Source organism: Myiozetetes cayanensis, unplaced genomic scaffold (assembly GCF_022539395.1).
Source record: "Myiozetetes cayanensis isolate MyiCay16 unplaced genomic scaffold, myiCay2020 scf7, whole genome shotgun sequence".
Taxonomy (NCBI): domain Eukaryota; kingdom Metazoa; phylum Chordata; class Aves; order Passeriformes; family Tyrannidae; genus Myiozetetes; species Myiozetetes cayanensis.
This window is the reverse complement of record NW_026087964.1, coordinates 53,338,518-53,363,453: the sequence shown is the minus strand read 5'-3', so window position 1 is coordinate 53,363,453 and position 24,936 is coordinate 53,338,518. Positions and strand designations below refer to the sequence as shown.

General features: G+C 43.6%; 1 protein-coding gene across 19 annotated transcripts in view; it reads left to right on the top strand.

Moving 5' to 3' along the window:
• The first annotated feature begins 6,990 nt into the window (after nucleotides 1-6,990).
• ADGRL3 (adhesion G protein-coupled receptor L3) overlaps nucleotides 6,991-24,936 on the top strand; it is a 508,900-nt gene continuing 490,954 nt past the window's right edge. For 14 of the 19 annotated variants that reach the window (XM_050337727.1, XM_050337726.1, XM_050337711.1 and 11 more), the window contains exon 1: nucleotides 6,992-7,749. The gene's annotated coding sequence lies outside the window, so the exon portion shown is untranslated. The other 5 variants (XM_050337722.1, XM_050337720.1, XM_050337717.1 and 2 more) reach the window with 3 other exon arrangements.

Genomic DNA, 24,936 nt, shown 5'->3' with positions numbered 1-24,936 from the left:
TTAGTCCTCAAAATAATTAGGATCACTTTACCACTGCAGTATAACCTCAAGTAAGAAATTAAATTTCTTACTCAGTTTAGAAGTTTTCCATTAATACCATGAATACTAAATTTATACCATGGCAGTCAAAGCCCTTGGAGAGCACCTTTAAAACACAAATTTCTTTGCAGTGATCATTTCCTACTTTTGTTTCACAAATGGCTTTAAATCGTCCCACAGTGTAGCAACAAGAGTGGTATTTTCCCTTGTTTTTTTCTCTCAATCCTGCCTGCCAGGAGATAGGTGAGATAAGTGGTTACAGATGATATGAGCATTACAGGATAGATGGTTTAGAGTACTGCAAAAGCACTGTGCCCAGCAGTCCCCAAGGGGCAATACAGTATTTCTCCCAGTAGCTCAAATTGCTCTCAAGCCCAACAGGCAATGTGAGCTGGAACTTTACCTTCTGGACATCAGCATAATTCATCCAGCACGCTAATGCTGCGAGGGATGCCAGTGGTGGATTCCCTACTCTTCCTCATGGGAGATTGTTTCCTGTAGTGCGTAAAGGCGCCACGATCCTGGCTGATGTAGTCAAGGTAAGTTGCAGCATGCAACATATGGCTTCAAGTGCCCTATAGATTAAGGTCAATACTTTGGTTTCCTAAGGAGTACGGGCACCAAGTATCTATATGATGGTGTGCTGTTTGATGCAAAGAACATCTTATTTTCCTGAATACTACAAGAGTAAATCAACAAGCAGCCTAGAAAATACTGTCCACCTCTTTGGTCCTAAAAATCATTCTGCTTCTTCTCCTCCTCAACCAAGCCATTGCTTTTGCTATTTATTTGGTTTATCCTGGTTTCCCTGGACTTTTTGGACCTTTACCAGCAGCTGCAACTAACAAAACCCTTTGCTTCCAAATTTGCTGTCAGTCCCAGGGAAACCTCTCTGATGGTATGGCTTATTTTACTCTGCTGTTTCTGCTTCCTGTTGTTTCAGCAATAACTATGTGGAGAAGCATTTAATTGCTCATCCCATTTAGCCTGGCTGAAGCATGCTCAGCACACCCATCTGCTTTAAGGTGGCTTCTAGACCAAAGGCCCCCCTGCTTTACAACAGCTAGTTATATCTTCCAGCCTAATTTATCCGCACACAAAAAGAGGTTTCAGCCTCTATTTGAAAATATAACCAGAGCTAGCTCTGAGAATTCACAAGTTCAAATTAATAAGGAAAAAAAAGCAACATAAGTTCTTTAAAGTGAAATTCTAGTGACAATTTTTATTTTCTCCTACATTACCTAAGTACTGGAACAACACAGACAGGTCATGCTTTCCAAACAGTTGAAATAACTTGAAATCATACAGGAGGTCTGTATTGTTAGGTTTCAATTAAGCTAAATTATTAATGATTTTTGTGTCTAATTGCCTTATTGCCTCAACTACAGACAGATTCAAGTCAACAGTTCAGATGGCTCTTATGCAGGCCCATTTTACAATCCACATCTAAGCCATCAGTCAACCAGTCACCACCAGTCTTACACAGTGGTTTTGCACAGCCTTCCTGTTTGGAATAAATACTACAATTTTCAGGGTAACACCTTATCTTGAGCATCTATGCCAGGGAGTCTTCCCATGTCCTTACTGCTTACACTTCAGGAAGCATTGTAACAGTACGGACACCTAACAAAAGAGCAGTAGTAACAAAAGAGAATCAGACCTATTTCTGTTTGTCATGGTTTAACCCCAGCCAGCAACCAAGCCCCACGCAGCCTCGTGCTCACTCCCCACCAGTAGGATCAGGGAGAGAATCGGAACAGTAAAAGCTGAAAACTTGTGAGTTGAGATAAAGACAGTTTAATAAGACAAGCAAAAGCAGCACACTCAAGCAAAGGAAAACAAGTAATTAATTCACTGCTTCCCATGGGCAGGCAGGTGTTCAGCCGTCTCCAGGAGAGCAGAGCCCCATCACATGTAACAGTTACTTGGAAGGACAAATGCCATTACTCCAAACATCACCCCCATCCTCCTGCTTCCCCTCATTTTACATACTGAGCATGATGTCATATGGTCTGGAATATCCCTTTGGTTGTTTTTGGTCACCTGTCGTGGCTGTGTCTCCTCCCAGTTTCCCATGCATCCTCAGCCTTCTCACCAGCGTGGCAGTACAAAAAGCAGAAAAGGTCTTGGCTCTGTGTAAGCCCCGCTCAGCAAAAACAAAAACATCTCTAGATTATCATCACTGTGTTCAGCACAAATCCAAAACACAGCCCCATTCCAACCACTGTGAAGAAAATTAACTCTACCCCAGCCAAAATCAGCACACTATTACTGAGAGACGGAAGAACCCATCTTCTGCTGCACAAGGCACTGGGCATAAACAGGCTGCAAGGAAATATGTCATCTGCATGTTAGGGGCCAGTTGCCCCATGGCACTTTCTCTCCTTCACGCTGCTCTGATGGTGCCAAGCTACTTCAAACTTACTGTAATTGGCCACTGTGCTATGGCTAACACTACCCCTGAAGTGGAAAGTGTTTTTTTATGGCATGTGTTTTCAAAATTAAATTATTATTTGTTGCATTTTGTATGGAATATGGGAGGAGGTGTTTTGTTAGTTTTTTCAAGGTTACTCTCACACCTAGAAAAATGGTATCAAAATGAATATGAAGGTAGGTATTAGAAGGAAGAGATTACAAAAGTCAGACTATATGTGAGACTTGGCACTGATTTCTGCTTGTGAACTCCTCCTTATTTTGTAATTTTGCTTGAGCCAAGTGTAGGGATCTCACCAAGCTTCATGCCTAAAAATGAGTGTGCCAAAATTCAGCATGCAAAACCATGAGATGCTTCCCTGGTAGGGAGGGATCTCAGAGTGCTTTCCTAAACCAGGACTGCAGAGAACATGATGATGAGGAAGAACAGAACACAGAATGTGGAGTCTGTCAGAGTCTAATTCCATGTAAATATCTAGTTATTATTAGTTGTTGAAGAAATTGGTGAGCTTGATTTGTGGGGATTTTGTGATGGAAATGTGGGTTTATTAGAGATGAGTTTTGCTAGATCTATAGCAGGAAACATGTGATGTTTATTTGTATCACTCCATAACATTTGTTTTTTACAGTTCATGTATTTTTGTCATGACAATACTTCACAATGGGAGAAAAAGGTGAAAACCAAACAAGCCACATAATATTTGATCATGAAGTAAAGAAAACACTTTATATTTTGTGCAGAACTGGTAACAAGCCTGAAAAGCATGAAAGTGTACCAGTGAACTGGTCCAGATGACGTGCATCTCTGAGAATAAGGTAATTCATTTCAGAATGTAATGGCTCAGTGACAGTTGTTTATGGAAGTTCATGGAAATCTGAGAGAAAGATAGAAAGAAAATAGGACACAGATCTTCAGAAAAAGAAGAAGGAAACAGAAAAAAGAGAAAATACTCAGAATCACAGTCAATTACAATTCCCTAAACCTAATTTTAAACCATCATAAAATAATGAAGTTATCATTAAAGATCCACATCTACCTGGGGGATAATGGAATAATAAGAAACTAATAAAGCAGACACCACAGTGCCAAGGTGGTATGTGTGACAAATCCTCCTGAAGAAAATTAACTGGGAACCCAAAATGCTGGGTGAACGCATTCAAATAATACAACTTAAAATTGTGATTTTTTTGCATGGCAGAAAGTGTTCTGGAAACCTACAAGGCTGCGATTTGGTTCTGTTACAGGTTTTCTGGTGTAAAACACCACACTGAATTTCAAGGCCTAAGGGCTGTCTGCCTCTTCAAGTAAAAATACCTGAATTCCCAGAGTGATGGATATGGAAAAGAATAGAAGTAGATTATAGAGTCTTACAAAATGATAGAGCAGCACAACAAATCAATGCACTTTGGGGTTGCTGGTGAAGGTAAGTTATATCCTCCGACTGCACAGAATAACTGCTCTTTATGTAATCACACCTGGGATATGGCATTAAATTGCAATACCTCATTATCCATCCTTACAAAACACGAAAGAATTTGAGGGAATTCAGATCCGAAGAAGAAAAATTATCAGACTCTTGGAAAGACTGATACACAAGGAGAGATTAAATAGCTTAAATATATAGCTTATCTAATCAATAATTAAGCAAGGGAAGGATAATGGCTTAAAAATATGTAAGAGAAGGATAATTATTTTGCATGATGCATAGTCTCAATTCAGCACAGTGCTAAAACACATGTGCAGATCCATCAGCCCTGTGAAACACCAATGTACGTAATTTCAATGGAGCTTGAGCACATACCTAAATTTAAGCATGCAATGAAGTACTTTGATTAATTCAGGCCATAACCACAAGTAATGGTATGAAATTAAGAAATGCAAAAATGTAGGCTGAACAGCAAGAAAATCTTCCAAACGGTGAGATATATGAGGCTGGGGAGTAATCACTCAAGGGAATTGGTGGAAACCTTATCCCTGGACAGCTTTCAAGGTTTGCTGGACAAAGTACTGGGAAAAGATCCTTTGGGGAATAATCTTGCTGTTGCCTCTGGAGACAACTGCACGACCTATTGTAACTATTCTGTGTCTAAGTTTTTCTGGGCTGACTCAGAGCACTACGCCTCAGACACAATTTTAAAGAGCATCAACAGTGCAAAATCTGAAGCTCTTTCTTGCCTCCCCCCCAATTTATCATTTCTTTCCCCCATCTTCATTATACGTAATGTTATGAGAGGAAAAAACCCACCCCCACCACACTTACAGCCTAGCGGTTTTTTGTCTTCTATTCACTGACTAAACACTGATTTCATTCTCACCTCTGTATTAAAAGAGAGCTTAAAGATATATAGGAAATCTAATTTCAACTTGTAGGGCTTTGATTCGTTCCCAGAGGATGTGTGGTGAATATTATCAGACAGGTAATCGTATCTTTGAGAATCTCAAATCTCTGAGCAAACCAATGGAAGCAGTATTAAAGATTTGGGGGTTTTGGTGGTTTCTTTTTGTTGTTGTTGTTTTGTTTTGTTTATTCTTCCTTCATGCAGATCCTGGAAAAAGGGCTGTTCCAAAAAGGACTTTCTCAGGGATGGAGCCCTCTGAGGGCTTTTCCCACTGATTATAACAATTTTGGTGAGCCAAATGAGATGCACAAAGCACACTGGCTTTTTAATTACTTTAAAATCTACTTTTTCTTAAAGTAAACATTTGTAGAAGAACATGCATCATTCACTTGGACTTTTGGGGGTATTTTGCAGCCTTGTGAAAAAGGATGGTGTTCTCTCACATGACTTTGCAGATATCTCCAGGAAATGGAACAGTTGAGATAGATCTGTCAAAACTTTTGGATTTCCCTTCCCTGACCACAGTTGACATTCTTCCTTTATTTTTGCAGTGTCAGTGAGATAAACCCTGAATTTACTATTGGGAAAACAGCGTTTATATTTGTTGGTGCTAATTTTCCACAGCACATCAATGCATCCAGAATAGCAGTTCTTAACCTTAAATGCACATTTCTATGCCTGCCTAACTAGAAATTCAGCTAGGAACATGTGTGAGCATCTTCCTGACTCATGGTCTGAGTTAACAAACAAGATTAATTAATTTCTTTATCCCATTGAAAAGGATGGTCTAGCAGGTCTCCATCATGGAGGATCCTTAAGAGTTTGTAAAGGAAAAAGCTGGGTCCGATAAAAGCTGGGCAGGATAATAAACTGAGTGGATCTTCCATTGAACTTCACTCAGGCAATTAGAAAACTGCATTCCTCTCCCTCTCCCTCTCCCTCTCCCTCTCCCTCTCCACTCCTTTCTCTTTTCTCTCTTCTTTTTCTTTTATTGTTCTGTTGTTAAGAGTTTTTGTTTAGATCCTTATCTCAAAAACTAAAAGCAAACAAACAATGTGGTTTGTGAGAGAAGTGTTTATCATCTTCCAGCCAAGCACCATTATTTCCAGAGGTTCCTTGTAGGCATTTAAGATAACAAATGTTAAAACAGAGGCAGAGTCCTTGTCCTCTTTCCTGGAGGTCCCTGGCTCTCTAGAGATGAGGGGGTTCACATTTCCCACCTCCCGGGGATCCCAGGGCAGGGATGGAGTGTGTCCCCCTGGCCCCAGGTTGATACCAGGCTGCCCTGCACCCCATCCCTGTGACGGGCAGCAGGGAGAACCTCTGCATCCAGTAGGGAAACTGTGATGGGCTGCTCGGCTGAGGGTAAAAAGGGGCCAATCGTGAGATGGGAAATCTAGTGAGGAATGGGTCCGTGCTGGAAATACAACCTGCAGTTAGCTTTCTGGAAGGGTAGTAGTAGGCAGAGCAGACCTTCGGGAGGTGAGAAAACCAAGCAGGTGATGGTTCTGCGCCGCCAAGGCAGGCTGCAATTGGCTGCTCGGACGGGGACCAAAAGTCCAAGCGGCCAATCGAGAGGGACGGGATCCAGTACGGAGCGGTTCCGTGCCCGGCAGGCGGGCTGGGATTGGCCACCTGGGCAGGAGAGCCGCGGGCAGGGCGGCCAGTCGGGCGGTGCGGGATCCCCTCGGGAGGGGGCGGCGGGGCAGGTGTTGCCGGGGGCGCGGGGTGAGGGGCGGCTGCGGGGCAGTGCGAGCGCGGCGCGGTGCCGGCCGGCTGCTAGGTGGAGCCCGCGTCCGCGCAACCCAGATCCGGCCCTCGCCGCTCCCCCGCCCTCGGCTCGCCGCCCGCCCGGCTCTGTGCGGCCGCCGCCGGGCAGGGCAGCAGCGCCGCGCCGCCCGCCCGCCGCCGCCTACTCCTCCTCCCCGGGCCCCTGTTCCCCGCTCCCGGCCCGGCCCTGCGGGGACACGGGTGCTGCGGGTCCCGGAGCCCCTCCCTCCCCGTGTGCGCCGTGCCGAGCCGTGCCGGGCCATGGGGCCCCCGCGCCCGCTGAGCACCGCGCGGGGCGCGCCCGCCCAGCCGCCCCTCCGCGCCCGCGGAGCCGCCCCTCTGCCCGCCCGCCCGCCCGCGCCCAGCCGGGGCTGGCGGTCTCCGCAGCGGGAGGAGGAGGAGGAGGAGGAGGAGGAGGAAGGATCCGGGGTGTCGGCGGAGAGCGCGGGGGGCTGAGGACCACCCGCCTCCCTCCGCGCGGGCGCCTTTGTGTCCCCCAGCCCCGGCGGAGCGAGGGGCCGCGGGCAGGGGAGCGGATGCAAAGAGCGGCTGGTGCTGGAGGGGAGAAGGAGAAAGGGGGATGGTGGAAGATTTCTCTCCTTTTTTATTTTTTTTTTTTTTTTGGTGGTCTCTTCGGCAGCGGCTGTTCTTCCCCAGCAGCAGCAGCAGCAGAGGCGGCAGCAGCAGCAGCAGCAGCACAGGCAATGACTCTGCCGCATCCGAATTGCCTGGCCGGTGGTGCCGGCTCCGGAGACATCACCTTGCTCTGAAGTTGCCCACCTGGAGGAGGTAAATCGGAGCGGGGCTTTCGTCCAGAGGGGTCGGCGACAGCAGGGAAGAGGAGGAAGCGATCGCCTCCCCCATCCCCACACACCCTCGTCCTCCGGGAGGAAGCTTGTGTAGCAGAAGAACACGGCAGAAAAGGAGAGACTTGTACTTCTATTTTTTCCTTCTTTTTTTTTTTTTTTAATTTTTTCTTCCTTGAGGGACGTTCCGTGCTTCTCATCCCCCTCTTTTCCTGCGGGCTGGGGGCTTTGGTACTGTGGCCAGGTCTGCTTCCTACTCCCACCCCTGGTTTTAATGGCTGGATTGTGGCAGCAGCTCCCTGCTGCAGGTTGTTGAGGATCTGATGGGGACTCGCATCTCAGGAGCCGGAGGTGACTAAAGGTAACTAACCACCCAGCGGATGGATGCTCACCAGCCCTTGCCTGGCCCTCAGTTGCACCCTTGCCCGGCTGCGTTGGGCTGAAGGGTGCCGGCCGCCCTGAGCGCTCGCTTGGATTGAATTATTCCATGATAACGGTAGTTTGCCTTCAGGGCGGTTGGATCCTCCAGGTAACGGGAGAGCATCTCTCCGGGTCTGCATGGTGCGGGAGGGGGACGGCACTGGAGACGAGGGTTGTGCGTCTTGTTGGGAAATGCCTTGTAGGCTCTAGCCTGGTTTGGCCGTGGACGATTAGCGTGGCAAAGGCAGTGAGGAGATGGAGGGGACCTGGTAGGTTTTGTTCCTACTCTCTCTTCTGTTTTTCTGTGAAAGGCACCACGTTGGACCGGTGGGTTTGCTGGTGTTACGCTGAGAATTCCTGAGTTTCATTGTGTCCCTCCACCCCTTCGCTGTTCTACGTTTCTGTTTAATTGCTGAAGGGTGCCTCGAGAAGCAGTCGCTTTCCTGGATATCAGGGGCCACGGGTGGGGGAGATGTTGCCGAATTGGGGGAGTGCGCTGGGGAGGGGGGTCGCCTGTGCGTTGGTATGAGGTGGTGGGGTGGAGGTCCTGCACCCATCCGGGGGCCCCGGGTTACAGGTAGGAGCGAGCTTCGCCTTCCCGTGCAGCCGGAGAGCGGAACGTACGGCGTAGGTAGGGATGTGCAGGGCTTCCCACCTCCTGCCTGCGAGGTTCCCTTTGCCTGCTCTAACAGTATAGGATTGGCGTTCGCCAGAGGGTTTTTTTGAGCAAGGGCCGATATGTATGGCTGGAGGAAGAAAATCGCGGTTTTAATGCCTTTTTTTTTTTTTTTTAACGATTTGTTTATTTGCTCGCTTAATTATTTATTTGTGTTCCCCTTGCAATTATCTTTTGACGGCATAACTTGGAAAATACGGTTATAAGGCTGATGGTTGCTCCCTGCCGTCAGCAAGAGAGCAGCCCGTTCCTGTTTCCCAGTCTACGAAGCTTACATCGAGCTGGTGCCCGTTATTGCTAATGAAGATGTAGGTATAGTGCCCCAGAGATGTTCCCTGGGTGTTTGGGGGAGTGCCTTCAAGGATGAGTTTCATCAGCAGCCTTGTGTCCGGAGTTGTCCGTGGAAACAACATTGACACCCCCCCCCCCCCCCGTACATTTAGTTGGGTTTTTTACACCCACCCTTTCCCCTGTGGATAGGCAGATGTTTAGTTTTGCTTGAGGGATGGCGAGGTAAGAAAAGAGCCTCTCTTTCTCTTCCTTTCCTGATAGGCATGAGATTCTTCTCTGCGGTAGTTAAAACAACTCGTATTATGGCCAAAAGCAATGTATTGTTGTCTGCTTGTCAACTGTAGCGTTCATTATTGCTTTAGCCAAAACAACCCATGTCTATTGTATTTACTTTCCTGTTTAGATCACTCATTAGGAGTTATTGCCATTTCCACTCTCACAGTTCTGGTTCCAGGCAGCCAGCTGCTTAGACAAGGCTGAGATGCAAGGAAAAGGGTGAAAATGCCATCTGTTTCTTGATACAAGGCAGATAGGTAGTCTGCTGGTTGCAATTGCTTTCTGTATTATAGCCCTGATTATTCCAGAGTGTAGGAACAAAATTTTCAAAGGTGACCAAAAAAAACCCAAACCGCCTTCCCTGGAGTTAAAAAGAAATAAATTCCATTTTCATTGTGGAATGCTGTCTCTTAAGAACACAGCCAATGCTGCCTGCTTGGTATTGAGTAGTAGCATGTGCTTTGTAGAGCTCATTTATCATCATTTCCAGGGGTTCTCAATATGAACAGGCTTCTACTGTGTATTCATTAGGAAAAATTCTTTCATGGAGTTTTTTTATAGGGGTAAACCAGGTGTTGCAGGTTAAAATGGGCTGCTGTCAAAAAGTCAGCAGTCGTCACTTGAGAATACCAGATCAGGAAGGGAGAAAATCTGTGCACCCACACTGATGTTGGGAGACAAAGTTCAGGTTAGGGCTCCACCATAAAGCTGAATTTTTTTTTCCTAAAAAAGCTGTATTTTTTACTTAAAGGTAAAACAACTGCTCTGAGGGAACAGGCGTCAGTCACCCTTGTTATGGTTGAGGTTGCTTCTATTCCTGCTCCTTAAGATTATTTTTTCCTTATTTAGGCTTGGTTTATATAAAGTGACTGTTATCTTGTTACCTGCTAGCAAAAAATAAAGTGGATACCAAATCTCTATTTCCAAAAGGACTGAAGTCTTTATAAAACTAGTCTTGACCTGTGAGTTCCATATAATTTCTATTATTGAATAAATATGTATTTTCCCTTTTCCTCCTGGGGTGGTTAGGAGAGGGTATGTTTAATTTAACATTTATTCCAGAACAAGATAAATGGCAGTGTAGATTGATGATAGTGAAAACGCCGAGTCCTGCTGTATGGGGCAATGAGATTTTAATGGTATTTATTAAGTTTAAGGCTACAGAGTCCTCACTCAAATGTTTTTTGTGACAACAGTGGGACCTAGGGGTTTGGTTTCTCGGTGCCCTCCGGGAAAGAAGTAGTTTATGTCTCAGCCTAGGAAATTTAAATTCATGCCTGAGCACCTGCCGGGTCCATCCCCTCCTTTGTTTGCTCGGCCGTGCATCCCACAGGTTGGGCTGATGCCATGGGGACCACGTCCCTCCCAGTCGGGGTTGATGTGGCAGAGGTGCTCAACTTGCCTATCCAAGCATTAATTGCAGAAAAGGCTTTTTGCTCCTTCCTGAAACAGAAAACGAATTGCCCTGCCTGCTGTTGCGAAAAATGAAGCCCCTGCTCTTTGCTAGGTGGGAGGGAAATGCAAGCAGGTTTGTAGGTGAAGATGCAGGCACATAGATCCAGCCAGCTGCCTGATGAGCTGGGTGTCTGCGTGCTCCCCAGCATCGCAGGGCTGTTACAAAAATAAATAAATAAATAAATAAATAAATAAATATTTAGAGGCAGGTAAGCCAGGACTGAAGAGGAATATGCATGACCTTTAGCTTTAGACAACACTCAGTTGGAGGGCCTGATGGTGCTGTCAGGGTTTTCACATTCAGAGCATGAGTGTATGCATCATCAACATGAATAAATGAGATGCACACAGGAGAGTGAAGTCTTTGTAAAGGGAGAAGTCCTAGGAACGGGTGATTTATTATTACAGATTTTAATACTAATAGTGTTGGGACTGGTGTAGATTGACTAGGAAGCTATTTAATGCGTGACACAGTATAAAGGATGGGCTAATGATTGATGAAAGTGATGGAATTCAGGGAGCAAGGATGGATCAAGGAAAAGCTAAAACATGGAGGAGGGGCACGAGGATTTCTATGCTTTAAATAAGTTCACATTTTTTTTCTGTTATGATTATGTTACTTGGTGGTTGTGGAAACAACCCAACACTATGACTGGAGTGATTTTGATAAAAATTCTTACACCTTAGAGCATTCTTGCACGTCACAAGAGGTTTGGAAGAATATCTCAAAAGAATTTTTTTTTTGGAGCAGTGATCATCTGAGAGCTAGACATCACAATATTGATTTATTACTGGGGACAATACTGAGACATCAGGATAGCCCTGCAAAATAAAGATGCTTTTTCTTGCCATGTTTGATGATGGACTGCTTATTGGGGTGGGATGCACTTGGTGAGCATTGATGTTTTCAAGAGATGTTTATTGTAGTTCATTTGGACTCCCAGTACTTCCCTGCTGGTCCTTTTCTCATCCAGTAGATGCCCTCCTGCTGGGATGTGAATATGATGAAAAGTCCACCATGTTGTCAAATTTAGAGTGTACATACACACTTGAGTCCTTGCTATGTCTATAGGCAGTGCTTTCTGTTGTCTGTAGGATGGAAAGCTAGAAATTGTGTCATTTGCACCAGTTCACTGTGCTTTGGTGTATTTGTAGGAACATACCTGTTCCAGCAAGGCAGTCTGACATGCTGGCCTTTGACTGCATCATCTCCTGGGGTCATGTCTGCCTTGCCAAATGTTTGTCACAATCCTCACCAGCACTGAATATCAGGATCTTTAATCCCTACTTGAGACGCTTGTGAATATGTCCTTGTTTCCGTAGGCACTGAGATGCTGTAGCACTCCCTGATTTCATTCTGGTGCCTACTGTCAGTGGAAGCTCCCAGAGCAGGCTGATGAAATAGAAGGAGAGCTTTGCTTTTAAGCATCTACTTTTAATTCTTAGCTACTTTAATGGCAAGGAAATCACCTCCTACTCAAATCTGTGATGTGATTCTATCTAAGACATTATCTCACTGCCTGTTTTTGGCCTCCAGGTTTGCAGTGTAATGCTTGTATTACGTTCCTCGCTAGATAATCTCTACACTGCAGACTGAAATGCATGTGTCTCCTGGCTGTAAGCTAAGCATTCATTTTTGAGGCAACTTCTCTAAGGACACCTTGACACTATAGCTTTCTCTTCAGCAGTCTTTTGTGAGAGCCTTCTGGTTTTGCCTGTAAGGCAGGTGTTTTTATAAGTCATTGCACCAAGCATCTGTAGCTGTATCAAGGTGGCTAGTCTTTTCAGGCAATGAAAACTTAGTTTTAATTGTGTTATGGACTACTGTTTTACTCACTAAGCAGTGCTCAATGTGGGATTTTTTTCAGCCTGCCTGAAACCTGTGTGTTTTCCTCTGGCTGAGATGTGAGCACTACACTGTTTTCAAATGGCCTTTGTCTTTCTCTCATTTTTTTCTTTTTTTTTTTTGCTCCCCTTTTCAACTTTTCATCTCTACTTCTTGAAGCCCACTCTCATCCAAGGGATGTACCACTTCATCTGTGATGGAGTTCCCTCTGTAGTCAGTGGAGCTACTTGTGTAGGCTTCCCTGTGAGCAGAAGACGCTCAAGAATCTCAGATGTGTTATCTTCTCAAAAGAAGCTCCAGAATCTCAGATGTGGTATCTTTTCAAAAACATTCCCTGGCTTCATCATCAGGTTTCTACCAATTGTGTTGTAACGTCTTTGCCAGAGGTGGCATTTCAGGCTGAACAAAGCAGTTGTTGAAGATGAAGAGTTGAAAGAAGTGTACACTTCTAAAATATGTTCCCGAAAACAGTAAAAAATTAAAATCCAGACACTTTTCTTTGAGAGTTGACAGCTTTCAGTTTCAAGGGTCATGAAATAGATACCATTCTGAAGGAAGCAAAGAAGATGAAGGAAGCAAAGAAGAGTTTGGCAGCTGTCCTAGTTAAGCAATATGAAGCTATACATTTCATTTAAGTGGCTAAGAGCAATATACTTTTACAAACCATCCATTGGTGTATGGCCTCACACTGCCAGGATTTTTTAAAATTATTTTTTTAAAGCACATTTGTCAACATGTGAGTAATTACATAGGAATGATTTCAGTGGCTACAGACCTAATGATTCAGAGGTCTGTAGCACAACTTCAGTTCATTGCAGTGGGTACCTGTCAGGGAACAGCTTTGAAATATTATTCCCAGTGTTTTGAGTAGGTCGCATTATAGCTTTGCTACTATTAATTGTAAGAGCTTTACTGATTTGATTGCCATTGCATTGATTTATATCAGGTAAAGTCATTGATTTTGAACTTTGGAATGGAGCTATGTATTTCTAGAACTTAAAATAAAATGTCATAAATACAAAGGACTAGCATGAATGTTTTCTTACTGCAGTGCAGAGTTAAAATGAAGTGAAAGAGGACTCCCTGTGCTTTTGTAGAAGTGGTGCTTAAAATTTAACCGTGAATTGCCCTACTGTAAAGTCCTGCACAAAGGTGCCAGCACTGCACAGTGCTGTTCTGAGAAGAGGTCTAGTCTAAACCTGGCACCTTTGGATAAGACTCTTAGTGGTTTTATACCAACGGCAAGTAGTTAGCTTGTAAGAGTCATTGCACACATTGTATGAGAGTTTTGACAGTAAGTCCCTTTTCCCACTCCACAGGAACTAATAATCTAGTTCCAGAGGTGAGGACACTGCAAGAATGGACACTGTGAAAAGTTCATCGAACAGGAACATCCTGACTAATGCAGCCTTAGCACATGCATTTATTATATGCAGACACGTAAATAGACACATAAATAACATGATTTGGGGAACAGACACTGTTCTGATTTTTTTCTCAAACTCAAGGAAGTAAAAAAGAATTTTGGATGTAGGTGCGATCTAACAATTGCACCTATACCCAAGACATATGTACCTGCAGCTGTATGTATGTGTATACATAATAAAACCATACATAGGTTTTGTTTGTGAAATGGTGGTGCTGATCCATAGAGAGAATTTTTTTTTTTTAGTTTTGTTACTGGAAAAACTCTCCCTATTTATTTTCTGATTGTTTTTTGGTAGGTGCAGTGATGGACAATAACTAAATATTTGTGCTCAGGCTTGCAGTTTTAAAATTTTAACTGAGTTGCTTGGCTAGTAGTCCAATTCCAAACTAAAACAACCACATTTTCAGATGTGCTGAGCAACCACATGTTTTATCAGAGTCAGTGCTGGTCCTTGCTTATTTGTTGTAGCAGCCTGTTCCCATTCTGAAGTTGCTGATCCTAAGCCTACCTTAATGAGATTTTTTTCATTGCCCTCAGAGCGAAGAAGAGAAGCATCACTGTGTTGCAGAAGTGCTGTTTGCAGCTTTCTTGGGGATGTCAACATTTTCCTTCAAGCACGGAGTTGGGGGTATGTTAGCTATGTATGCTACCTAACGTCAGGCAGATCTAGGTTAGGTGGGGAATTTAGCTCAAAGCAACCCAGCCCTGGGAGCTGCTGAGCTGTTGACTGATTTTTTTACGGAACCCAATGTGTTGTGTTGGAGGACACCTAGACACAAGTGAATCCTTAAGCAGAAGCAGCGTCCCTGTTTTGTTTGATCGGTGGGTCTCGATGTTTATAAGCCCAGCAGAGGCACTGCCCTGCCTTGCTATTAGCAGCGTGATGCAAACCAAGCCTTGGCTTAAGCCCGTGAGAATAGGGGAGGGACCCAAGCCCAGTTTTTGATGTTCTGCATGGGTGGATACCCTGAATACTCACATGCATTCCAGTGACAGCTGACCCTGTAAGGAGATTTTCAATAGCTCTCTGGATTTTTTTTCCTCTTTCTTTTTTCCCCCTCCTTTTTTTCCCTTTAAAAAAAATATTTTGTTTTATTTTAATTTAATTTATTTTTGTTTTTTCCTGATCCAGAGACTGCTGGGGGACAGAAAAAAAAAAAAGCATCCATTGTAGCTGTCTCTTTGAATAGATTTCACTGATGGAGACAGTTCAGAAGAATTTCAGGGATCATGTTAACTTCTTTTCTTTCACGCTGCCGTTGTGTGTGTGTGTTACTGACTGAAACACTGTGATTTTGAAATGGTGCAAATTCCCACCACTCACTTCAAAGGGGGCAGGTTTTCGTTGTTCGGGTGTTTTCGTTTCAGCAAGATGTATGCTGCAGGTTTTGGTTGTGTGTCTTTTTGCATTTTTGGTTTGTTTTCTTTTTCCCCTCCTCCTTTTTTTTCTACAATAGCGAAAGACTTTGGGGTTGAATCCTGAATGATTTTTTTATGTTAAGGCTATCTAGAGGTACACAAAACTGGTTTAGTAATCCTGTAGTAGATAGCTTATCCAGACTATCCAGAGAACAGCCGTTCTTGATTCCAGCACACCACAGATTTCTGTATTGGACATTCAGCTCGACCTCGTTGGAACTGCGTATGTAATTTAGAATGTCATTCCTTTGGATTTTGGATATTGCAATCATGAGCTTTAATAGTTTGAAAGTTTGGTGGATATATCGCACTTCCTTCCGAGGGAAATTATGATGTGACTACTGCACTTGCAGTTCCCACAGCACAGACTTCTGCAAGAAAATGTCATTTTGGATTATCTTTAATGGATGCAGGTGTGTGGAACGGCTGTGTGTCTTTTTTCCCCACTGTTTTTTTTTTTTTTTTTTTAAAGGATGGTAATGTTACAATCACCGCTTTATTTGGTACGACTCCAAAACGATATATAATTTGTGTAAAATTCATCCTGATAGGTATTTGAAATATAGCAATTGGACTGCATAGAGTGATAACTTGTGACCTTTTGACAAGGGATCCACTATTACAATTGTTATGCACTTTGTAGATCTCCTTAAGTAGGTTACCAGTTTGCAATGAGTCTTCCTAAAGTCTGTGTGCAAGGCGTTTCTATTGCAGGAGTGGGGAGCCCTTTTCTCTACAACATCGTCAATTTCCCAAAGGGAGGCTAAAATTACAGAATTGTAGGGGTTGGAAGGCACCACAGTGGGTCATCTGGTCAAGCAGCGTCATCCTAGAGCATATTGCACAGGATTGCATCCAGACAGTTCTTGAAGATCTCCAGTGAGGAGATCACAGCCTCTCTGGGCAATTTGTTCCAATGCTCTGTAAAGAAGTAAAGAAGTTCTTCCTCATGTTCAGTGGAACTTCTGTGCATCAGTTTCTACCCATTGCCTCTTGTCCTATGCCTTGGCACCACTGAGAAGAGCCTGGATCCATCCTCTGGACACCCTCCCTTCAGATAATCCTATACATTGATGAGGTGACCTCTCAGTTGTCTCTTTTCAAGGCTGAACAGTCCCAACTCTCTTAGCCTATTGTATCTCAGTAAGAGAAATAGAATCATGGAATCATGGAATGATTTTGGTTGGAAGGGACTTTAAAGATCATCTAGTTCCAACCCCCCTACCATGGGCAGGGACACCTCCCACTAGACCAGGTTCTCATTTGCCCACCCAACCTGGCCTTGCACACTCACTGCCCGGGCATCCACACCTTCTCTGGGCATCCTGTTTCAGTGCCTCCCTACCTTCACAGTAAAGAATTTTTTCTGTAAATGCTCCAGTCCCTTAATGGTCTAGTCCCTTAATCATCTTTGTAGCCCTCTGCTGGACCCGCTCCAGGAGATCCATGTTTCTCTTGTCCTGAGGAGTCCAGACCTGGACACAGTACTGCAAGTGAGACCTCATTAGGGCTGAGTAGAGGGGCAGGATCACCTCCCTCGACCTTCTGGCAATGCTCTTCCTAATGTACCCCAGGATACCATTGGCCTTCTTGCCCACCAGGGCACACGGTTGGCTCATGGACAGCTTCTTGTCAACCAGGATCCCCAGGTCCTTCTCCACAGAGCTTCTTTCCAGCAGGTCAGCCCCCAGCCTGTACAGGTGTGTGGGTTTATTCCTGCCCAGGTGCAGGACCTGCATTTGCCTTTGTTGAACTTCAGACAGTTCTTCTCTGCTCATCTCTCCAACCTGCCAAGGTCCTTCTGAAGGGCTGCACACCCCTCTGGGGTATCAGCTACTCCTGCCAGCTTTGTGTCATCAGTGAACTTGCTGAGGAAGCATCTGCCCCCTCATCCAAGTCATTGATGGTAAGTATTGCTTAGTATTGACCCTTGAGGGACACCACCAGTGACAGGCCTCCACATGGACCCTGGGCCACTGATTCCGACCCTCTGGGATCTGCTGGTCAGCCAGTTCTCAATTCACCTCACTGTCCACTTGTTCAGCCCACACTTCCTGAGTGGTCCTATGACAACGATGTTGTGAGAGAGAATGTCCAAAGCCTTGCTGAAGTCAAGGTAGACAATATTCACTGAGACAAGGGAATTGTACCTGTGCAAGTATCCTTGTTTGATGAGAAATACAGGCTCATATCACAAAGTGTATGTGGATATTCACACCTGAGCAGCTCTGTTTGCAGAGGGGCTGAGACCTTGGGTAAAACTTGAGATGTTTGAGAGGTGCAGAAAGATGTTTGCCAGTGAACTCAAGTGGCTGTTTATGCCAGTATAAACTGTTTTGCAATTTCCCCATTCAAGGGGAGAATCTGGACCTTCACTGTGTCTGCAGGGATGTTTGTGGCTGGGAAATGGGATATCATGGGGAATATCTCTGAGAGCTGCCTTGCTGTTTGTCTTCTTCAGATTTGGGAGCAGCAGATGGGGGGTTGTCTTCTCCTATGCCTTTATGCTTGATCGCTCCCTCATCCCATGCAAGTGAAGGGCAGAGCAGCGTAACCCGTGAGCCAGGCTGTAAGGGTGAGGATGCCAGCTTTTGTTTGACCCTTTTCAAGCTGCAGGCTTGAGCACAGCGAGGGTCCAGGGTTCTCCCAAGTTCATGTAATTCAGGAGCAAAGCCTATTTCAGCAGTAGTCATTGTGGTAAAGCTGATTACTTAAATGGGTAAATAAATAAATGTTATTAGCCAGAGTAACAGGCAAGTTAGTGAAGAATACCATGAAAGTCTGGTCTGTAGTAATATAGGTGTATTTTGCTGTAGTAGTAATGTATTGTTGTTTCTTTGAGCTGGTTCCTCTTACTACTACAATATAATAAATGGCAAAAATGTATTTTGACCTAAGGGTGCCAAGTCCACTTCTAATTTCTAACTCAAATCGGTCTCTGCTGGGTTGCAGTAGGAGCTGTAATCAAACACCAAACAGATAATCACATTTTGGGGTTTTTTCCTGTAAATTGCTTTTCCTTTTATACCATAGACATTTGTGGGAGTGATTCCTTGTTGACCACAAAGATGTGGTTTTTGTTGTCTTTCATTTATGTTCTCTATTGAATTAGCAGTGTTATGCAGTTTTGTCTGTCACACTTGGGTGGGATGCTGCAATGATTTAATTTAAAATGAAAGAGAGATGTCTTCATTTTAGAGAAAACCATGGCTAAGTGGTGAGTGTAAGCAGGTCTAACCATTACCAGAAGCCCTAATTAGAAGAAATCCCATGTACGGTTGACCTTGACTATTGAGACAACCCTCAAAGAAGAAAGAGCACTAAAAATTAGTATGCTGCCAGCACTGCACTTTTATTATTTGACGTTATTAAGCAAACTCGGTGTGTATTTCTTTTTTGAAGCGTTTGATTAAATGTGTGATCTTATCTTAGTGAAATGGCCTGCTGGGCTGCAGACAGTGGTGTTCAGAAATGAAATTTGTTTAGAGCCTCTGAACAGACATTTATTCAATGAGACCTTTCTTGAATAATAGATGTGACAGTGGGACAGCTGTGCAACGTGTTTTGGGGTTTGGACCTTTTTTGTTTTTGTTTTTTTTTTTTTTTTTTGTTTGTTTGTTTTTTTTTTTTGTAAGGAGTTACGATGGGATTGGGGGGAGAAGATAACACAAGTGCACAAGTGTGAGAATAGGATGTATATGTAGGGAAATTATCATATGTTGCAGAATCAGGTCCCAGTTCTGCCAAGAAATATTTTCGGATCGAGCTTTACATGCTTCAGGACCTCCCTGCTGGCATATGGTTTGGCATATCAAGTGATGCACGTATATATATCTCGAGCTCTGTATCAATAACCTTATGCTTTTGCTAGAGCTTTTAAGATGCTTAGATTTTGCAGGTATAAAAATCCCACCCAAACCCACAAACAACAAACTACAGAAGTTTACTCTTGGGATCAGTGCTGATGCCGTTAAGCAGTCATATGGTTTATAATAGTTCCATCAAAACAGTGAGACTAAGGTAAAGAGGCTAATCCATCAATAAGGAAGGCAGGCTTCACCAGAGGTATTTAACCTCTTGTGTTGTGTCCAACAATGAGAAAATGTGAAATGTAGGTAAATATTCTCATCCTCCTTGTTTTTACCCTTGGCAGGCTGGTTTTGCTTAGGGTAGAGTTAATTTTCTTTGTGGTGGCTGCTAAGGCGCTGTGTTTGGGATTTGTGCTGGAACGAGGGTCAGTAATTCGGAGATATTTGAGTCACTGTTGAGCAGAGGTTGCTCAGCATCAAGGCATTTTCTGCCTCTCACCCACCCCTCCAGTGAGGAGGCTGGGGGTGCACAAATAGTTAGGGGGAGACACAGCCAGGACAACTGACCCCAACTGACCCAGGGGATATTCCAGACCATATGGCATCATGCTTAGCATGCTCTATAGCTGGGGGAAGACAAGGGAAGTGGGGGATGTTTGGAGTGATGGCTTTTTGTCTTCCCAAGTAACCATTATGTGTGATGGAGCCCTTCTTTCCTGGGTATGGCTGAACACCTGCCTGCCCATGGGAAGTGGTGAACGGATTCCTTGTTTTGCTTTGCTTGCCTGTGCAGCTTTTGCTTTACCTATCAAGCTGTCTTTATTTCAACCCATGGGTTTTCTCACTTTTTCTCTTCTGATTGATTCTCTCCTCCATCCTGTTGGGGGGAGTGCGTGAGTGTTTGTGCGGGGCTTGGTTGCTAGCTGGAGTTAAACTATGACAATTGAAAGCACAGTGCTTTCTTATTAGGCACAGCTGTCTTGGGACCCTTCATCAGGGAAAAAATACCCTAAATGGGGCTTCCAGTTTTGAAACATTGTCAGAAATGCACTGGTATATATCTGTTTTCCACAAAACAGGCAACTTCATTATAGTTTTCCATGCAGTGCAGGGGTAAAATTTCATGGAATGTATGAACTGCATAGGATTTCAGCTGTTGACAGGCGGTTAGACACCTTGCTTTTCCCAATATGATGCTGAGAAGGAACATGAGTGCCTGGAAATTGTAATTTTTCAGTAGTGGACTGTGGTGATCTTTCAGGGCTAGATGTGTGAGTTTTCTGAGTGGCTTAGTCCTCCCCTGTAAAAGGGCCTTTTTTATCTAGAAAGTTCACTTTTGAAGGAAAGGAGTCCCAGAGTGCTTCTCCTGTAAAACTGTGTTTTGATCAATCCTCATCTGCCCTGCTGCTTCCCTGCATTGTACAGCAGCTGTCTTTACATCAGGTTAGATGGTGATTAAGTGATTTCTCCTTGTAGAGGTAAAACCAAAATCTTTCCTTACAGGAGTTGGGAGAAGTTGTGAGCTCCATGACTTAATGATATCCTGAGGTGCCAACTTAGTAGTCATCCAGTGTTTGATGCTCCAGCTGCTCGCCTTCCCTGCTCTTCAGTTAAAATGTGATTGTTTTTCTTAAAAGCTAGACAGCTCTCAGGACCTTTTGATAACTTTTAAGTATGGATATTTTTTCTATCCTAGTGCAGAACTAATCCCACCAGATGCCAAATGCAGATCTGTGAGACCGGGCATAAAGTACAGGAATTCGTGTGTCTGTGAGCCCTGCATATTTTGCCATGATGCTTGTTTGAGTTTGAGGCATAATTTCTGCTTGCAAGGTGATTTGCATATGTGGTATATTGAGGAATACTTTCCATTATTACCATCATTTAAGAGTCTCTTCCACAGGTCTACAGCTGGATATGAGTTGTTTTCGTGGAAGAGACAGCAAGCCCAGAGCCATGGGTCAAAGACTTGCAAACAAAATCCTCGTGAGCATCCTAAATAATGTCCCCGGGGTGGTTCATGTTGAGGGCGGTGAAACTGCCTGCCATGAAATCATCCCCTTGGGATGGTGGGGGGCAGAGAGGAAGAGTAAGGGTGTGTGGAGAGCTGGGTTTATAACCATTTTGCAGGTTGCACAAGGATGACAGGTGTTCTTGGCTCTGACATGAGCTCCGTGAGGTGCTCAGACAAGCCTTGTCTCATCTGGGTACCTGCATGGAAGCTAGGTTATAATCCAGCCTTAAAAAACCCAAACATTAAAAATTATTCTCTCTGGAGATGAAATTTGCATATGAAAGCACAGCCTGCTAGGAGTAGTAATGATCCCATTATGATCTGCTTAAACTAGAAGTCAGTCAAGAAAAGGAAGATGGAAAATTCATTGGACTAAAGTCTACTTGGCATTTGCTCTTCTGCAGAAGAAGTAACTTGCTCTGAGTAACTCCATACGTATCTGTTTCTGAGCTGAGTCTGAATTTGTTTCTGAACTGGGAATGACAACTTGTTATAATAATTTTGTACTTGTTTTTTTGTACCTAAATGCTGCCCAGCTATAGCATTTAACCTAATTTTGAACTTTCAATGAGGCTCAAAAATGAGAAGAAAAATCCATCATGGAAAAATTTCTAAGGTGGTGTTTAAAAAAGGAGGTAGCATTTTTTACTAGCATTCTGTTGCTCCAAAAGCTAACCTCATTTTTTTAAATACAAAAAAAATTACTTTCCACAAGTGCTGAGTGTGCTTGTTTAGTTGGTGTACACTGTGAAAGCACCACTGATGTTTCCCATACTGCGAGATGTGGTAGCCCTTGGCAAAGGTGCATGGGAGCAGTGCTGCTCCTGTACCAGGAGGTATTTTATGATCCCATTTCCTTGTCTGGAATTCATCTGTGCAGAACTTGAGGACTTTGTACAGTTGCGTGGACTTTGAGGCTGCATTTCTTGCTGAGGGTCCCAAATGTGCCAGCATTCTAAGTGACAAAAACTAATGCTATGGAAAATGCCACAAGGAAGAGAAAGTTCCTTTCTTACAACATTGCCCTAGGATTTAAGGGAACCTACCTGGCCACAAAACCTAGAGAAGGGGATATTGCCCGTGCTGGAGGCAGCACAAAGTGTTGCAATCCATTCTAATTATTCCAGTTGGCAACATTGCTTGCTTTCTACTCCTGTTGAGTTTTTTTGCTTAATTTTGCCTAACACACCTAATTTGCGTTAGGGAGTAAGGGACTAATGACAGCCAGTGAGTTAAACCTGTGTGTGTGTGTATGCAGTAATAAGGTTCAAAGGTCACTGTGTAATTATGTTAACTTTACAGCCTCCTTGCTAATTTTCTGTTGATTGAGAGAGAAACGAGGACCCTTTTGTGCCCTGACAACTGTCTTCCCTTCCAGCAAAGCAGGGGCTGATTCCTGGCTACTCCAGCCTTTTCCCAGCTGGATGTCTACTCTATTTTCTTTGCAGTTTCTTCACTTCCATTTCCAGACTCATTACGTCAGACATCCAGGGTACGTAAAGATGATCAATGTGTATCTACTGATGCTATTTTAACATGGAGCAATTACTTAAATTAATCAAGAGGACATCAACAGGGTGTGACAAACTAACAGCAGGAGCAACGCTTTGTTTAATGCAGGTCTGTGGTCTTGGTATTGAGATTTCAGCAGCTGGCAAGGCACTTCATCATCTGGGAAGACCTAGCTGGGAGTCACATACAAATCACGTGAAATCTTGATGTTGCCTTGCAATGTTTGCACTGTGGTGTTCAGCTCTAGGTGCTGGTGTTACATCTTGGCAAAAACGATACTGGCATGTGCCGATAGAGGAGGATGAGCAGATGCAGCCTTGTGGTTGCCTCCATTTTCTAGATGCAGTGAGAGATTATAAGGGACTTTTCAGTTTTCCCTTCCCTTTTGAGATTTCTCACCACCTTGCTGACTGTTTCTCAGCCTATTTACTTTTTAGGGTATCAGACCAATTAAAAATGCATTTCCTGTTTTTTCATATTAGTATGACTTTGTTGTCCCTGTCTTTATACTACTCGTCAGGTAAGTGTATAGTAAAGGGTCTGTTTCCATTTTTAAACTGAGAAGAAGTTGTCTTTCCCTAATTAATTTGGCTTTGACCAATCCTCTGAAATCTTGGAAGTGATATGGAAATGTCCCTTAGTTTGCTTTCTTGGACGAAGGCCAGCAGAGGTTTTCTTGTGTGGGCTTGCTTTGTTTGTTTTCCTCAAAAGCTGTGTGTTGATTCAGGCCAGTTGCTGCTAATACAGTCTTTGGATATAGTGTTTGTAGCTAATTAAAAATAGCCTCTAATTGAGAGCTGAATGTTGTGGAGTTGAATTTTCCTGCACATTAGTCATATAAGAGGTTGCCTGGAAAAGTAAAGGGTGAATCTGCTTGAAGAGGCTTGCAAATATCTGCTCCATTCAATTTGGAGACACATTTGAGTAGTGATTTAGTGGTGACTCATAATATTGCTAAAATATGAGGGAAATTGAAGTTTCTTTAAAAAGTGCAATTTTTAATCACTTTATTTTACCAATACCTAATAACTTACAGGTTATTATGTACCTCTTACATATTATATATGTTACAAGGTTATGATTAACAGGACCATTGCCTGCAGACAGAAGCAGAAGTATTGAGTTCAGATGTACAAGACAGTGTAATCCCCTTGTGCCCCATGATTCATCTGCAGAACTTCCTTCAGTCCCAGTGCTGACCTTTATAATTTCATGTCTTTTCTCTTTAGATAGTTATAAGTATGTCACTGATTGAAAATGATGTTTGAACATTACAGTGGAAAGTTGCATGTGTACAGTGACTTCACCAAAATCAATATGTGCCAAAGCCTGTGAATTTTGAAGATACCTTAGAAATTGTTGCTGTTCCAGAAATAATACCTGTTATACCTTGGATATGAAAGAAATAAAGATACAAAACTTTTTTTTAAAATGTATTACTTTATGCAGAAATAGTGGTTGATGCTTGGATCCTATTTTGTATATTTTTATCCTGACAAGTGCTTAGTTTTTCAGTACAACTAACCTTGGCTCCAAATTGCTTGAGCTTCTGCTGGCTACTTCTTGATGAGTATGGCATTCTTGCAACTTTACATTTTTCTCTTCCTCCTGAAATAACTGAACAAAATTATTCAAGCCAGTTGAGTATCTAGAAAAGCATCCCAGTTAGCAGCCTGCATGCTTTCCTGGTATCTACTCAGTCACTGAGTCGGGCTGAATTGCACAGAGCAAGATATTACTGCATGGGGGGGTGGGCATCCACCGGGACACGTTGGACAGTCTGTTGGCTGGCCACTGCTGTAGGGCTGCTGGTGAATAAGCCTGGTGCAGTTAACAGGCTCATTAGCAAGCTTTTATTGCAATGCTGAAGTGTGGTGCGCAGGAAACGGGCATTGTTCTGGCCTGTTTGTTTAGCTAATTGGTATTTTTATAATTTTATTCTTTTATTCTGCACCTTGTTTTTGCTGTGGAATTAGTGTGTGTGGCTTTTGTGGGCTTTTGTTTTGATTTTGTAGGGGGGTCTTTTGGGTGGGGTTTTTCTGTTTGGTTTTGTTGGGTTTTATTTTCTTTTTGTTTTGCTTTTTAAATGAAAAGGATGAGGTAGGCTTTGTTTATGTAGTTGAACAGAGATGTCTGTATGCAAGCTAATAATTTGAACTGGTCTTCTGTGTAATGGAAAGAGGCAGGTGTTTCTGAGGCATGATTCCTTTCCTTCTTATATAAACCTTTACAATATGTCAGATGAATTGCACCCTAAAAAGCTTATTTCTCTTCACTGACTGTAAAGGAAGCCTAAGGTGCCAAACTCAGATATACCTGAGACATTTACATTGCAGATACCTTAAGATGGAGGAGGCGAATCCCACCCCAGGAAATTACTCTCCTTGGCTTGTAATGCATT